Source organism: Schistocerca serialis, chromosome 5, assembly GCF_023864345.2.
Source record: "Schistocerca serialis cubense isolate TAMUIC-IGC-003099 chromosome 5, iqSchSeri2.2, whole genome shotgun sequence".
NCBI lineage: Eukaryota > Metazoa > Arthropoda > Insecta > Orthoptera > Acrididae > Schistocerca > Schistocerca serialis.
Genome location: NC_064642.1, coordinates 648,186,388 through 648,202,027, shown reverse-complemented (window position 1 = coordinate 648,202,027; position 15,640 = coordinate 648,186,388). Strand labels below are relative to the sequence as shown.

The 15,640-nt window shown below is 41.8% G+C and overlaps 1 protein-coding gene across 5 annotated transcripts in view; it reads right to left on the bottom strand.

The window, feature by feature from the left end:
- LOC126481279 (gamma-aminobutyric acid receptor subunit beta) overlaps nt 1–15,640 on the bottom strand; it is a 593,225-nt gene that overhangs the window by 293,036 nt on the left and 284,549 nt on the right. The window lies entirely within an intron of this gene.

Genomic DNA, 15,640 nt, shown 5'->3' with positions numbered 1-15,640 from the left:
ATCGTTGGCCTCAGAGTGTTAACATAATCATCATAATAAAATAACAGCAAAGAGAGCTCTCATGGAAAGACTTAAGTGTTCGTCTTTCTGCGCGCTGTTCGACAGTCTAACGGAAGAGAAATAGTTGATTAACCCTCTGCCAGGCACTTACTTGTGAACTGCAGAGTCATCATGTACTTTTAGATGTAGATGAGACATGAGCTGTGTTTTGAAGCTAACTGAAAGCGGGTTACAGAGAAGTAGACTGTGATATGATGAAGCGCATACCGTTCAACAACGGAACTGAAGGTTCATGGTCCCTCACAGTTTGCTAGAGACTTGTGTAACGAGTGATTTGATTTACTTCCTTATTACACCAATTGAAATAAATCTATTATGGTTTTATACGGCCTGAAATAATGTACAGAAATACTGTCAGAATCTGTGACTTTTCGCCAATTCAACACGTGCGTCTGTGTAAATGTTGCTCATAGGTTTCTGTACGTCTTTTTTTATGTTGGAAAACTGTATCAGTATAGAACAAGCCGCAGAGGGTCAGTACAGATAAAATGAGAGATATTAGGGCTTATACGAATGAGTTGACGATCTCGAACGTTTTCCACGCAATCTGTGAGTGGACTGGAAGGAAGCAACTCATATTCGTACTATACGCCACTCATCACGTTGGCTTATGAGATATATGTTTCAAGACGTAAATTACCTGGAGACCAGAGTTCTCTTTCAATTAAGAGCTGCTGGTAATACTGTTTCCCCTATTGTAAACCTTTCCGCAGTCTAATCAGCTGTCCTAGGGCAGCAGTTACTTTCAGATTGACCGGAATGTTGTAAAAGCTCGTTCCTAGCGCAGAACGACTTGCGTGAAAGTCATTACTCAGCGCCTTCTTGACTCAGTGATTACTCAGCTCTGTGGATGTGTGGTTAAGCTATGTCCTCAACCGTTAAATAAAAAAAATTAAACCTTCGCTTAATGGTATGTATGATGTTATTAGTAGCCGTATGCTTATGCGAAAACTGTCAGATAAAAAAGGTTCATATAAACAGTTAATGTGTTATCTTTTCGGCGGTGGACCGAAAACTCCAATTTTATCACCAGACACTTTATGAAGATGAACGAAAAGTCAGTCAGTACGGAAGGATGTGTACTTATCAACTAGAGATTCCTACCTAATTTAGAAAAAGGCCTTCCGTACCAAACATAAATATGAAACTGGTGGCATCATTTGATATCCCCCTTGACGATGAAGCCGTTAGAAACGCAGTACATGCTCTCACTTGGGAAGAAAATCGGCCGTATTCTTTGAAAGGAACCAACACGAAATTCGTCAAATGCGATTTAGAGAAATCTTGAAGATATAAATCTGGTTCGCAGGGCGAGAATTGCCGCCATCTCATTGGGTAGGCTTCATCTGAGATGTGATGAAGGGTCGTTAGTTTCGTACTCATCGACAGCCACAAGCAGCGGCTGTTGGGTGAGGCGTCGTATAATTTACGGAGATACACTGTGTGTATGCGTTGATACCATGCTCAGTCGATGGCTGCCATCGCGCACTATCAGTAACTTAACCAGAAAGTGTTAATACTGAAGAGGCCTCTGGAGACGTCCATTGATATTTCGTTTATTAAAATTACTAGCGAACCCGGCAACGCTTCGCAGTTGATAAGTATGTACGGAAATTGGATATACGTCATAATCTCCTTCTCCCTCCTCTCTCCATCCCTCTCCTCGTCCATATTCTCTTTCTCCATCTCCTCTTCTTTCCCCTCTTTCTGTCCATCACCTCCTGTCCTCTCTGTCCATCTCCTCCTGCCCCCTATCTCTCTCCACCTCTTCCTCTTCGCTTTCTCTGTCCATCTCCTCTTCCGCCTTCTCTATGTCCATCTTCTCTTCTTCCCCTCTCTCTATCAATCTCCTCCTCTCACCTTTATCTCCTCCTCCTGCATTACCTCTCTCCAACTCCCATCTCTCTCTGTCCATCTCTTCTTCCTCCTTCTTTTTGTCCATCTCCTTCTCCTTCCATATCTATCTCCATCTCCTCCTCCCGCCTGTTTTTGTCTATCTATCTATCTCCTCCTTCTCCCTCTCTATATCCATTTCTTCCCTTCTTTATGTCCTCTTCCCCCTCTCTCTGATTATGAGCATTGCCGACGAATCATAGATTGGGAACTGAAGTCTCTTAAAATGAATGGCTAAATTGCTTGGGCTCATTGGCATACCGGGTATGAGAGACCTCTCTCCTGCTGCTGGATCTCCTAGTCGCATCATTGACAGTTTTTAGTTTTAATCTGCAAACGAAATAGGATTACAAAGATTCGGATTATTCCATAAAAGAATTCTAAACTTAAGCCGATAAGCTTTAAATACAACATTCCTGTTTCCTGTGAAAACAGACTACGAGGAAGAAAATAAAATAGCACATAACTGTGTCCACTGCCGTAAGGTGTGAAACAATACGGTTGCTCAGCGTTTGTATTACATCTGCGTTTGTTGAATCCAGGCCTGGAGGGACCAGGTTGACAACCACTGACAATAGCTGTGAAGCAGCATGATTGCTCCACGCTTGTATTACATCTGCGTTTATTGAATCTAGACCTGGCGCTCTCCGTTTTTCCTATTTTAATAACTCGACATGTAGTTCTACTTTGGCAAATGTGATTACTACTCTGTTGTCTCTGAAAATAACTACAAGAAAGAAAACTAAACCGCACATTTCCACAGCACAGCATTTTATTTCTCGCAGTCTGTTACAACGGAAAACATATGCATTATCGTTTCAAAAACAATTCGCTTAAGTCCGCCTGAATATTTGTGAGCGTGCCGTGTAGAAAATTTCAAGTAAACAGCTCTAAAACTTATTGAGATATTCTCTGCTGAAGTTTCACTTTTAAACAATATATATTTATTGATATGCCGCATATTTTAAAAATATATCTCTTATGTCTGTCTGATCATTTATTAGAGTATCAACGAAATATCTTAAATAAATCGGTGAAGAACTTTTCGAGATTGTTGCTAATAATGTTCCCCCGTTACATGATGTTTGTGTGTTTATATGTTACGTACATTAAAAATATATAATGTATGTCCCTCCAAAAGTTTATTGGTATGTTGCGTAAAAATCTGAAGTATACCGGTCCAGAACGTTTCTAGATAATTGTTAACAACGTTTCTTCCCTATATATTATACATATATCTGTGTGTTTCTTACATATTAAAAAATAATAACCTACGTCTATCAGAATGTTTATAAGAAATCGTCCAAAATTTTGAAGTAAAATTTTGAAGTAAATCAGTCAAGAACGTTTCGAGATTTTTGCTAACAACCATTCCTCTTTATATACTATTCGTGTATTACATACAGGATTTTTCAGAGCGAATGGTCAATATTCAAGGATATGACAGAAATGACCATTCGAAACAAAAAAGTCAAGTAAACATGGGTCTAAAACGCATACCTTAAGAGCTATGAGCAATTATTGATCTTCGATATTGTGAAACAGATCTCTTCTACTGCAAGCGTTTTTTTCATATTTCGGGAAGTGTATGGAGTGTTGTGTTTCAAAGTAGCGAAGATGAACAAGTGCTCATAACTTTTAAGGTATGCGTTTTAGAGCAGATGTTCACTGGGAATTTTTTCCTGGTTTGGTCCATACTATCACTTCCCAAAATATGGAAAGCAAAGAGCTTACAGTAGAAGAGATTTGTTTCACAGTACCATAGATCAAGACTTGCTCGTAGCTCTTAAGGGATGCGTTTTACTGTCCATGTTTACTTGACTTTTTTGTTTGGAATAATCATTCCTGTCACATCCCTGAATACTGTCCAACACTTCTGAAACACCCTATATTTATACGCCAAATATATTAAAAACCATGTATCCTATCTCTATCCGAGCACTTATTAGATTATCGTGTGAGCATTTGAAGTAAATCGGTTCAGAATTTTTGCTTACAGTGTAACACTGTTGTATGAAGTATATATATCTATATGTTACATTTATTAAAAGATATATAAGCAACGTCTGCCCAGTTGTTACTAGAGTATCATGTAAAAGTCTGAGGTAAATCAGTCAAGATTAGAGTACGAGGTAAAAATTTGAAGTAAATTGGTCAAAAACTTCTCGAGATTTTCTTTATATAACATTGTAGACAAACATTATTCCAAGAGTTGCCATTAATGGTGACATATGCTGAGCCACTATGTAGAATTGACAGCGAAATATTTGGAATCAGCGGTGGGGTCTTAAGTCTTGAAGTATTGCGTTCCCTTCGTGTTGCTCAGTAAGTGGGAGAATTTTTGCAGAAATTTTTCTGGCATGTGCCTAGTACACCTCACAGCCGAGGCTTACTCCTCTCTGACGATAACTTGTTTAGCGACACAAAAATAAACTACCTGAAAGAAGTGATCACTATTATTCTGGCCGGCCGGAGTGGCCGTGCGGTTCTAGGCGCTACAGTCTGGAACCGAGCGACCGCTCCGGTCGCAGGTTCGAATCCTGCCTCGGGCATGGATGTGTGTGATGTCCTTAGGTTAGTTAGGTTTAATTAGTTCTAAGTTCTAGGCGACTGATGACCTGAGAAGTTAAGTCGCATAGTGCTCAGAGCCATTTGAACCATTTTGAAGCCACTGCTATTCTGAACAATATGGCGGCAAAGGCGGCTGGTCTCGGCGGAGGTTCGACTCCTCCCTCGGGCATAGGTGTGTGTGTTTGTCCTTAGGATAATTTAGGTTAAGTAGTGTGTAAGCTTATGGACTGATGACCTTAGCAGTTAAGTCCCTTAAGATTTCACACACATTTGCACATTTTTCTTGGAGCAAGGAAATAAAATAAACATAGGTGTAGTAAAAGTATAGTAGAAGTGAGTACTGTGTGGATCCCCACAGTCACTGATGAATTCAGAGATTATTGTATTACCTCTCTCGTTCCTTTTTTACTTCTGTATTCACTTATTTTTCATTCGAAACAGACAACTTTTAATATTTGACGATACATCGGAAGTTGCTGCTGCACTACACAGAACTATAAACGGTTAAAATGTGTGGATAGCAGTCCTTGGTCAAGATCGCTAAGACTCCTTTATTGATTACTAATTTCAGTCCACTGAGGAGCCATCTTCGGATCAATAAAAATGATTATCTAATTCGTTGCGTATGAGCCACAACAATGAAATCCTGCATTCGATTCCCGTCATTGTGGTTGCAGCTTTCGTGTTGTTAGTTTGGTGATGTGCAATTAAATGGGCACAGTGTTCGGAAGTTGAAATTTTTTTGAGTTGTTTTTCTCCGATACCACACTGATTGGTAACTTATTTTGAAATGTGAAACTGCTAGCTGGTTTCGAACATGTTCCGTCAGCACCAGATTAGGCTTTTTTTCCTGCGGCAGGTACCGACAAGCTGTCAGAGTGGGTTTGTAGTGAGTTTGATTAGTATGTGTGTTCCTGGTCTATTGTGTATCACGTGTTCGGGAGTTCTTATAGCTCCATTGCGAGTGGTTCCGCTGGGAATCGGTTATAGCTCAATTGTGAGTGGTTCCACTGCGACTTGTGATCGGTGATTGGGCACACATGTGTCGTGTGTGTTTTGGTAGTCCAACTACGTGAAAGATTCATGGCTTATAGTTTTTCTTTCTGGTGTTCTGTATTAGCTGATTTTTTTTTTTTTTTTTGAGATCCTTGTAGCATGTGTTTGAAATCTGATCCCGCATGTTGGTGGTGTGATTCCAGTAATGAGTTAGTAGACGAAGAAATTAGTTTTGCATATGATTCGATAAGAACGAACAAGCTATATGCATTGTGTGGAATCTTGAGCAACTAAATTTAGATTGGAGGCACTACTGTGCGTTAGATTATTAGCACTCAGTGCTGGTGTCCGTGGACACACAGTTTGTGACACCTTTTTATTTTTTAAAGGTACATTAAAATACGTGACATGATTTATAAATTATAGAGCGCAGCAATCAGTCGTCCTTTTTTTGCAGGTTTCATTTGGCAAATCCAGATTTCGGCTAGTGCGTAACCATTATCACTGCATTATTTTCTAGTCTCGATGCATGTCAGATCCCTGTCGTTAGGGTGTCAGTCAAAGTTCTTTGAAATTGTAATTCAGACCAGTTTCCGAATTTTAAGATGCTGTTCGCATATCTTTATCATTTACCTTTGAAAATACAACGTATAACAGCTATACTTCTGTCACGGGAGGATTAGTATCACTTGATTGTTTGTGTCATTCGTTGGTAATATACTGTGTCGTTCGTGTAAAAGAATTGTTTCGAAAATTGTGTAGAGGTGTTTTATTTTAGTAGACATATTCAAAACACATATTTTTACACCTGCTCAGCTAATCAATACTGTAAAATATCATTTCACAGAAGGGCGATTTCAAAAGGCTTGCAATCGCTTTTGTTCAATAACGAAACGATTTGGGCTTCATGTTGGGTCTTACGCTGAACATTTTGCATCAAAGAAATAAACTACCTTCGTGTAGAGACTAAGTCCAATGATTTAATTTTCGTTCTTTTCCTACACTTTCGCGTTGTGGTAATTGTAAGGAAATTTAAGGATCAAAACGTCAATGAATACTGATGGAAGCCATCCTTAACGCGCTGGCCTGAACGTCTGGCAATGGGAAAAAAGGAATGCAGGTTCGAGGGCTATTCGAAAAGTAAGGCCCGATCGATCGCGAAATCGAAACCACAGCGAAAATCCAATGAAGCTTTGCGTAGGTGTGTTGAACAGTGTTTCAGTATGCCCTACGATCGCGTCATGTCGCTCTTTTCAGTTCTGAGATCAAAGTGAGCACGTGAAGATGGCCGGCCGGTGTGGCCGAACGGCTCTAGGCGCTACAGTCCGGAACCGCGTTGCTGCTACGGTCGCAGGTTCAAATCTTGCCTCGGGCATGGATGTGTGTGATGTCCTTGGGTTGGTTACGTTTAAGTAGTTCTAAGTCTAGGGGACTGATGACCTTAGATAAGTCCCATAGTGCTTCGAGCCATTTGAACCATTTTTTTGAACGTAAAAATCCCGAGAAAATAGTGTCTCTCGGGAAGTGTGAGTGCCTATAAGCGATTTGAGAGATTTCACCTGAGTCATGCAACCCGCACAACGTAGTGTAATGCATTACCTTCTTGATAACAATTCTCGGCCGCACACTGCAGGGGCAACGAGGATGCTCCTACAGCATTTTCAATGGGAAGTGTTTGATCACACACCGTGCAGCCCGGAGTTGGTTCCCTCTGATTTTCGTCTCTGCTCATATGAACCGCTGGCTATTAAGACAACATTTTGGCAGAGACAACAAGCTACAAATCAGGGAAGAGAACGGACAGAAAGCATGGACGGCTGCCTTCTGTAACGAGGGTATTGAAATGTTGGTACAAAGCACGACCAATGTCTTAGTCGGAGCTGCGTATATGTAGAGAAGTAGCTGGAAGGTGTAGCTAACTGTTCCAAATAAAACGTTTTTAATTGTCACTGTGGTTCCCACATCGCGACCGATCCGATCTCATATATACGATCATAGTGATTATAATGAGAATCAATCCCGTTGCCGTTTGAATGTGGTTTCATTACGCGGCAAAATGTGTATACGGAACGTGGGCGTGGTTAGTTGCGTCGTCGTCTTGTGTATTCTCGTCGTGATTTTGATATTATTTGTGTGTTGAGCACACTTTCGCGCGGTTTGTGTTAAGTCGTCGGCGTGTCCTGATCAGCGTGTGGCTTTTGGCTTGTGGATTGCGGATTGCAGTTGTGTCTTTTAGCTGGTTCTAAGGAACTAGGTCGTTGCTGGCTGCGTTACGTAAACGTTTCGTATGTTGTCAGCGCTGCTTGTTTTAGAGACATGTGGATATTTATGGAGTTGTGGCCTTGTGTTACGTTAGGAACAACGGACGCGTCTTTCGTTGTTGTGGCCTTTCACGTTTGTCAGTGAATGTCATCGGCAAAGTTGTACAGCGAAAATTGTTCTAATTCGTTAATGTTAATTACTCTAGAGCGCTTTATAAACAGCATATGTCCCCGCTGTGAACTGAAAACCTAGTTTAATCTACGGCTAGTGCCGGTTATTTGAGTCACATTTGCCATAAGTCCTATTTTCATTGTTATAAGTGATGTTAAGCTCAATAATGTTAATACGTGAGAGCTGTAGCTGTGGGTGTAGCTCAGAGGGACTGCTACTCTGTCCACTAACATCTAGTAGCCTTTATTACTAACTAAATTCTTCGTTGTCAATGCTAGTTTTTACACCATTTTGCATGCTGCGATTACGTTTAATATTTATTGAATGCCATTCTGATTAAGTTTCAGAACAATGCTCTGCTGATTGTATTAGGTGATATTAAGTACCAGCTATAGGTGTTGGCCGGCCGAAGTGGCCGTGCGGTTCTAGGCGCTACAGTCTGGAACCGAGCGACCGCTACGGTCGCAGGTTCGAATCCTGCCTCGGGCATGGATGTGTGTGATGTCCTTAGGTTAGTTAGGTTTAATTAGTTCTACTTTCTAGGCGACTGATGACCTCAGAAGTTAAGTCGCATAGTGCTCAGAACCATTTGAACCATAGGTGTTGCTCGAAGAGAGATAAAGTCGCTTACTCAGGTGTGATTCAGAGTAAGAGTGCTTCGGTCTTCCGTTCACCATACGAAGTGCGACAATAAAGTAATGAGACTGATTTTCTTTGCAAGATGTGGCAACCCTGCAGGCTTGTGTAGGCACAATAATTTTGGCCTCGGTCTATAAGCTGCTTCTAGTCCAAGCGGCACATTGATGCAACTGCTCAGTCGTCAGGTGTGCTGTAATAAGTTAACTCGTCATGGAAATGGAACCGCATAATACTGCGCAATGGTATGCCATTTCTTTTTGCGTTAAATTGGGTGAAAACGCGACGACAACTTACGGTAAGCTTCAGAAGGCTTTTGGAGAGGAGGTTCTGTCAAGAGCTCAAGTTTTTCGTTGGCATAAAATGTTAAGTGAAGGCAGAACGAATGTTGAAGATGAAGACTGCAGTGGACGACCATCAAACTCACGGACAGATGTCAACTTGGCTAGGGTGCGTGAACTCGTACGAGCTGATCGAAGATTATCCGTGAAAATGATTGCAGAAGAACTGAACATCAATCGAGAAACGGTTTGTCTAATAATAACTGAAGATCTTCTGCATCACGTTAATGCGCCATCCCATACTGCTCTGTCAATACAGCAATTTTTAACCTCAGAACAAATTTCAGTACTACCACAGCCATCTTATTCACCAGATATCGCTCCGTGCGACCTTTTTCTACTTCAAAGAGTCAAAACAGCCATCAAGGGACACCATTTTCAAACAACACAAGATGTCCAAATAGCTGTGTCGGGGGTCTTGGAGGATATTACAGAAAATGAGTTCCAGAAATGTTACCATCAATGGCAGACGCGCTGGAAAAAGTAGGTGCAGTCAGAAGGGAACTACTTTGAAGGAGACAATACTAAACGTGAGTAAAACGGTAAGCAACATTTTTTTTTCACACCAGTCTAATTACTTTGTTGTCGCTCCTCGTATACTCTCAGCAGTTGAGGGGTGCGCGCCGTCGTTGCTACCTGCGCCGCTCTGGTCTTGATGGACGGGCTCTCACATTTGGCGTCCACCTCACTCGAAGGGCGTCGTGTGTTCCAACTGGGCATCGGATCTCAAGATACTATTTTTAATGAATTCCGAGTTGAAAAAGCCAAATGAAGGATGGAAAAGTAAATGTCAGTCCAACCACACTGAGCCCTAATCAGCGGAGGGTAACCTGTACTATTACCAGTGATTTTCTTTCCCATTGCACTCGCAAACAGAGCGAGGGAAAAACGACTGTCTCTATGCCTCCGTACCAGCCCTAATTTCTCTGATCTTCGTGGTCCTTAAGCAAAATGTGCATTGGCGGCAGTAGAATCCCAGTGCAGTGAGCGTCAAATGCCGGTTAAATAGAATTTCTCATAGTGTTAATCGAAAAGTCCGTCATCTTCCTTCCAGCAATTGCCATTTGAGTTTCCGAAGCATCTCCGTAATACGTGAGTGTTGTACGAACCTACAGGTAACAAATCTAACAGACTGCCTCTGAATTAGTTCGATGCCTTTTTTTAATCCGATCTGCAGCAGATCCCAAACACTCGAACGCTACTCAACGATGGGTCGCTCTAGTGTCTTGTATGCGGTCATCTTTACGGATAAAACCACATTTTTCCAAAATTCTCCTAATAAACCGAAGTCGAGCGTTGGCCTTCCGTATTGCAATCCTTAGAAGCTCACTCCATTTGATATTGCTTTGGAACGTTACGCCTAGATATTGAATCGGCGTGACTGTGTCAGGCAGCACACTATTAATGCTGTGTTCAAACATTAAGACTTTGTTTTCTCTATTATTCTGCATTAACTTAAATTTTCTACATTTAGAGCTAGCTGCCATTCATCACACCAACTAGAACTTTGTTTAAGCCATCTTGTATCGTCCTGCAGTCACTCAGCGACGTCACTTTCCCGTGCACCACAGCAACCGCAGACTGCTGTTCATCCTGTCCCCCGGGTCATTTACCTACGTACATAGAAAATAGCAGCGGTTCTGTCACACTTCCTGTCATTGGGACACTCTTGACATGCCCTTACCTCTGAACACTCCCCGTCAAAGACAACATACTGGGTTCTGCTATTTAAGAAGTCTTCGAGCCACTCACATATCTGGGAAATGCGAGGTCGAGTTGATGTTTTCCTGTTCGTCTTTTCAATGTACTGCTTTCCTCGCCGATTTTGCGGAGAACCTCCACATTTCTTACGTAAAGAATCCATTATTCTTCCCATAAGCAAATTTTTGATCTTAATTAATGAGTAAACCGTTGGTCTAAGACAAGGACCTTCGATTGCAAATTGTTTGTACTTCCCTCAAGCGACGCTTCCGCACAATTCAAAAGACGGCTCCCCAGTACAGGTCGGGCCGCGATTTTCTCGACGCACGAGCTGCCAATCGCTCGATAACTGGATTCATTTCGTATGAGAACGATGTACAGTTGTCTCGCGACCTGTCCCTTGACTGGTGCTGCCTTCTGTGGTCAATTTCTAGATTCGTTTAGAAAAAAAATTCACGAATGTAACAGCTGCAGCCGTGAATGGCTGAGCCAATATGGTCACCCTGACGTAATTTCGTACATATACTCGTTACGTTTCGCAGTTAGTTGTAATTCTGCTACAAATACGTCACGTTTGTTGAGTGAGCAAGAAATTCTGGAAGCTCGAGAGGAAGAAATTGCTCAGCAACTCATTTCGCACTTTTTTCTTGGGACGATAAATGCACTTTCTGTCATTAGTATTTTAAAAGTTGTAGTCTATCAAAGATCTCGAAACTTGGCCCTTTTTTAGTACTTGTTAATCTTGAAGATACATAAATAAGATATGTGTTAGTAACGGTTTAAGAACCTGCATACATGGCCAGTTCCCTAGGCCCAACACTCTTCTAAGTGGCGAGGCTCCAAGGTGTTAAAAGGCACACTCGCCTCATAGTGAAATTCTGATTTTAGGCGTTTATTTTACGAGGCAACAATACTGCCCCGATATCACAGAGGATTAGTGCAGTGCATGTCAGAAGAATTTCCTGGAAATAAAGTGCTTGAGAGAGCACCGCAGGTGGCCGGCGTCGTCCTGCAGAGAGCGCTGCCGCGTCCAGGCCTGGCGCCAGCGCCGCTAGTTGCCATTAGCGCCGCTGCGCCCCCGCCGGCGCCAGCGTCGGCGCCACCCTGACGCGCTGGCCGTACCGTGCCACGCCCAAACTGCAGCCTCTGCAGATGCCTCTCTATTTGTACTTGTCCACTCTCCTAAACGTGACGAACAGCCGACAGCTGCACGCATAATCGCGCCTAACTGCACAGCTTAAAAGTCTGGTGCATTCGGGGAAAGCGGGCTGCTATGGGGTTTCTGGAACACATTTGAGTCTAAAAATGCAGTGCCTACTTTAACAGCGCATCAATTGATATGTTTCCCCATAATGATCGAGATTAGGTAGGTCTGTTTATCCATGAACACAACATCGACGCCTAAAACTCTTCATCGTAGTCAATTTTTGTACTAATTTATTCCTTTCGGAACATTAATGGTTCAAATGGCTCTGAGCACTATGGGACTCAACTTCTGAGGTCATTAGTCCCCTAGAACTTAGAACTAGTTAAACCTAACTAACCTAAGGACATCAAAAACATCCATGCCCGAGGCAGGATTCGAACCTGCGACCGTAGCGGTCTTGCGGTTCCAGACTGTAGCGCCTTTAACCGCACGGCCACTTCGGCCGGCTGAACATTAATGAAAATAGTACGGCTTTCATGTTATGTTCTTCTTATTAAGGGGTGAAAGATTCTCCAACTCTAGGTTGTGGCGTTTTTAACAATGTACACTCTGTAAATCAGGTTCTCATGTCCTCTTTTAAACCTTGCTAAAAATGCGTTACTGTTCTTTCTGGCGAACAGAAGAAACTCCTGAATTTTTCATAGTCTTGTACAATTCTACTGAAATCTCCTTTGTTTTCGTGAACGAGAGATTGATTTCGACTACTTGATGTATTGCTTCAGATAGAAGGTCCTTTGTTCGCCATAACCGCATAGTAAAAGTTGATCCTGCTCTAACGTAACAAACTTTTGGCCCTTTGTATATCGATATTTTTACATCTGTTTATTTTATCAGCTTTCTTGGTATGGTTTACGTATTCGTAGTTGGCTTCTGTGTCAGAAATTATCCTCGGGTTTAGTAACATGTAGTGGGAGTCAGAATTACCTCTTATTTCCAGTGAAGTCAAAGGTTTTGTGGGAGATGGCGTCCATGAACTAAGCCTGCAGAGCTAGATACTGCACATGTTAATTTCGACTTTTTCTTTTTAGAACAGCCTTTTCAAACAACTGAAATATTTCAATATACCTCTATTCTAATAACTTATTTTACTTAAAAGACGATTGATAATTATTGTTAATTAATTAAAACTTCGATAGAGGCATATGGATAACTCTCGTAATTCGTTGTCTAAATGAAATTTGTTTCGTAATCATCTGACTAAACGGAATCGTCTGATTGCAGTAATACTTATTTTATTCTACCATTTTTCTATTGCTTTTTGTTTTTGTTTTTAGCTCTTCCAAACCTCCTTTCAGTCCTGTTCAACCAGCACATCATAAACACTATTCGAATGCGTACAGAACTAGCACTGTGTGAAGAACACAATTGACCATCAGCATAACATAGGGGTTTGAATCAAGCCCCAGTGGTGCGTTTCTTTTTTTCATTTTTTACGATATAACTAGCTTCGATCTCCGCGGAGCATCTTCAGGTTTATGTAGTTGTGTTAGCAACCCATAGTCTCTGTATCAAAACTACACAACACAGTACCGTGACGTTAGTCTGATGTGTGGTCCGTACAGACACGACGGGTTACTGACGCAACTTCATCAATCTGAAGATGATCCATGGAGGCTGAAATTAGTCATATCGTAATAGAAAAAATTTATACTGGGTCTTGATTCAAGCTTTTAACTTATGATGATAGCCAATTATGTGAGCAACTCAAAGTCTCCAAATTACAGCCTGAATTCGTCACAAATCGCTGGTTCTGTTCAAATGCAAATAGTGTCTATAATATATTGAATGTGCAACTGGGACTGAGAACTAAACAATGTGTCAAAATTGTTTCCATTTCTAATACAATTACTGTCCTCCCACAACAAATTTGATGTGTAGTGATAAATTAAAAATATGTGACTGTGATGTAGAGCTTGTTTGGCGCCATACGGATGATATCACAAACCACCACAAGACGAAGAACAGCCTCGTATGAAGTAGGGCGGTTGTGTGGACGGTTTTAGAGAGTTGAATTGGACAGGCCTGTGATCAATATTTTTTGGTTTTATTAAATAGTGTTTTGGCGACAATGACTAAAATAAGTGCAACATGTGTTTATTTTTGTACTGAACATTGATAAACAAACGTTACTCAAAGTTTTTCTTTGTCATTATCAAGTTAAGATCTCCTCAAGTATTAAACTGGACCTGTAAACCTGGAGAACCGACTACCACAAGATCACTACGTCCACGGCACGTGGTATTTTGAGAACTTGCATTTGAAAGCTCGCATTTGGTGAACAAAGATGTGGTGGAAGATCTCACTGTTGCGAATGTTTTAGTTGAAAGCTATTTAATCAGCACGTGAATACTTTGATTCGCCGATCATTTACAGCTTGAGCACGTGGGAACGTAACAATGCTACAGTTTTTTTTATCTAAGCCAAGCTGTGACGAGTACTAAGAGTTGTGCGATACCAACTAACACCGTGTACGACTTCCTTTTGACCGGCATGATGCAGCAGTTCGTCGTGGCATGGACTCAATAAATTATTGAAAGTCCCCTGCAGAAATACTGAGCCATGCTGCCTCTATGGCTGCCCATAGTTGCAGTAGTGTTACCAGTGCAGGAATTTGTGCGCGACCTGACCTCTCGATTATGTCAAATAAATGTTCTAAGAGATTCATGTCGAGCGATCCGGGTGGCCAAATCATTCGATCGAATTGTCCAGAATGTTGGAGCTGAGTCATGGGACGTTACATTCCAGAAATCGTTAGGGAATTCAATATTCCTAGATCCACAGTGTCAATATAAACCACCACAAGACGAAGAACAGGCTCGTATGAAGGAGGGCGGTTGTGTGGACAGTTTTAGAGAGTTGAATTGGACAGGCCTGTGATCAATATTTTTTGATTTTATTAAATAGTGTTTTGGCGACAATGACTAAACTAAGTGCAATAAAATCAAAAAATATTGATCACAGGCCTGTCCAATTCAACTATCTAAAACTGTCCACACAACCGCCCTACTTCATACGAGCCTGTTCTTCATCTTGTGGTGGTTTGTGATATCATCCGTATGGCGCCAAACAAGCTCTACATCACAGTTACGATAAGTTTCACATACTTTTAATTTATCACTACACATCAAATTTGTTGTGGGAGGACAGTAATTGTATTAGAAATGGAAACAATTTTGACACATTGTTTAGTGACCCTGACGACACAGCGCATTGTCATCCATAAAAATTTCATCGTTGTTTGGGAACATGATGTAAATGAATGGCTGCAACTGCAAGTGGTTTAGCTGGACTAAAGGACCCAGTACATTCCATGCGAACACAGCTCACACCATTATGGAGCCACCATCAGTTTGCACCGTGCCTTGTTGATAACTTGGGTCCAAGGCTTCGAGGGGTCTGCACCACACTCGAACCCTACCATCAGCTCTTACCAACTGAAATCGGGACTCATCTGACTAGGCCACGGTTTTCCAGCTGTCTAAGGTGCAACCGACATGGTCACGAGCGCAGGAGAGTCGCTGCAGGCAATGTGGTGCTGCTAGCAAAGGCACTCGCCTCGGTCGTCTGCTGCCATAGCCCATTAACGCCAAATTTCGACGCAGTGTCCTAGCGGATACGTTCGTTGCACGTTCCACATTGATTTCTGCAATTATTCCACGCAGTGTTGCTTGCCTGTTAGCACTGACAACACGCAAACGTCACAGCTCTCGGTCGTTAAGTGAAGGTCGTCGGCCACTGCATTGTCCGTGGTGAGAGGTAATGCCTGAAATGTGGTATTCTCGACACAATATTGAATTGAGCG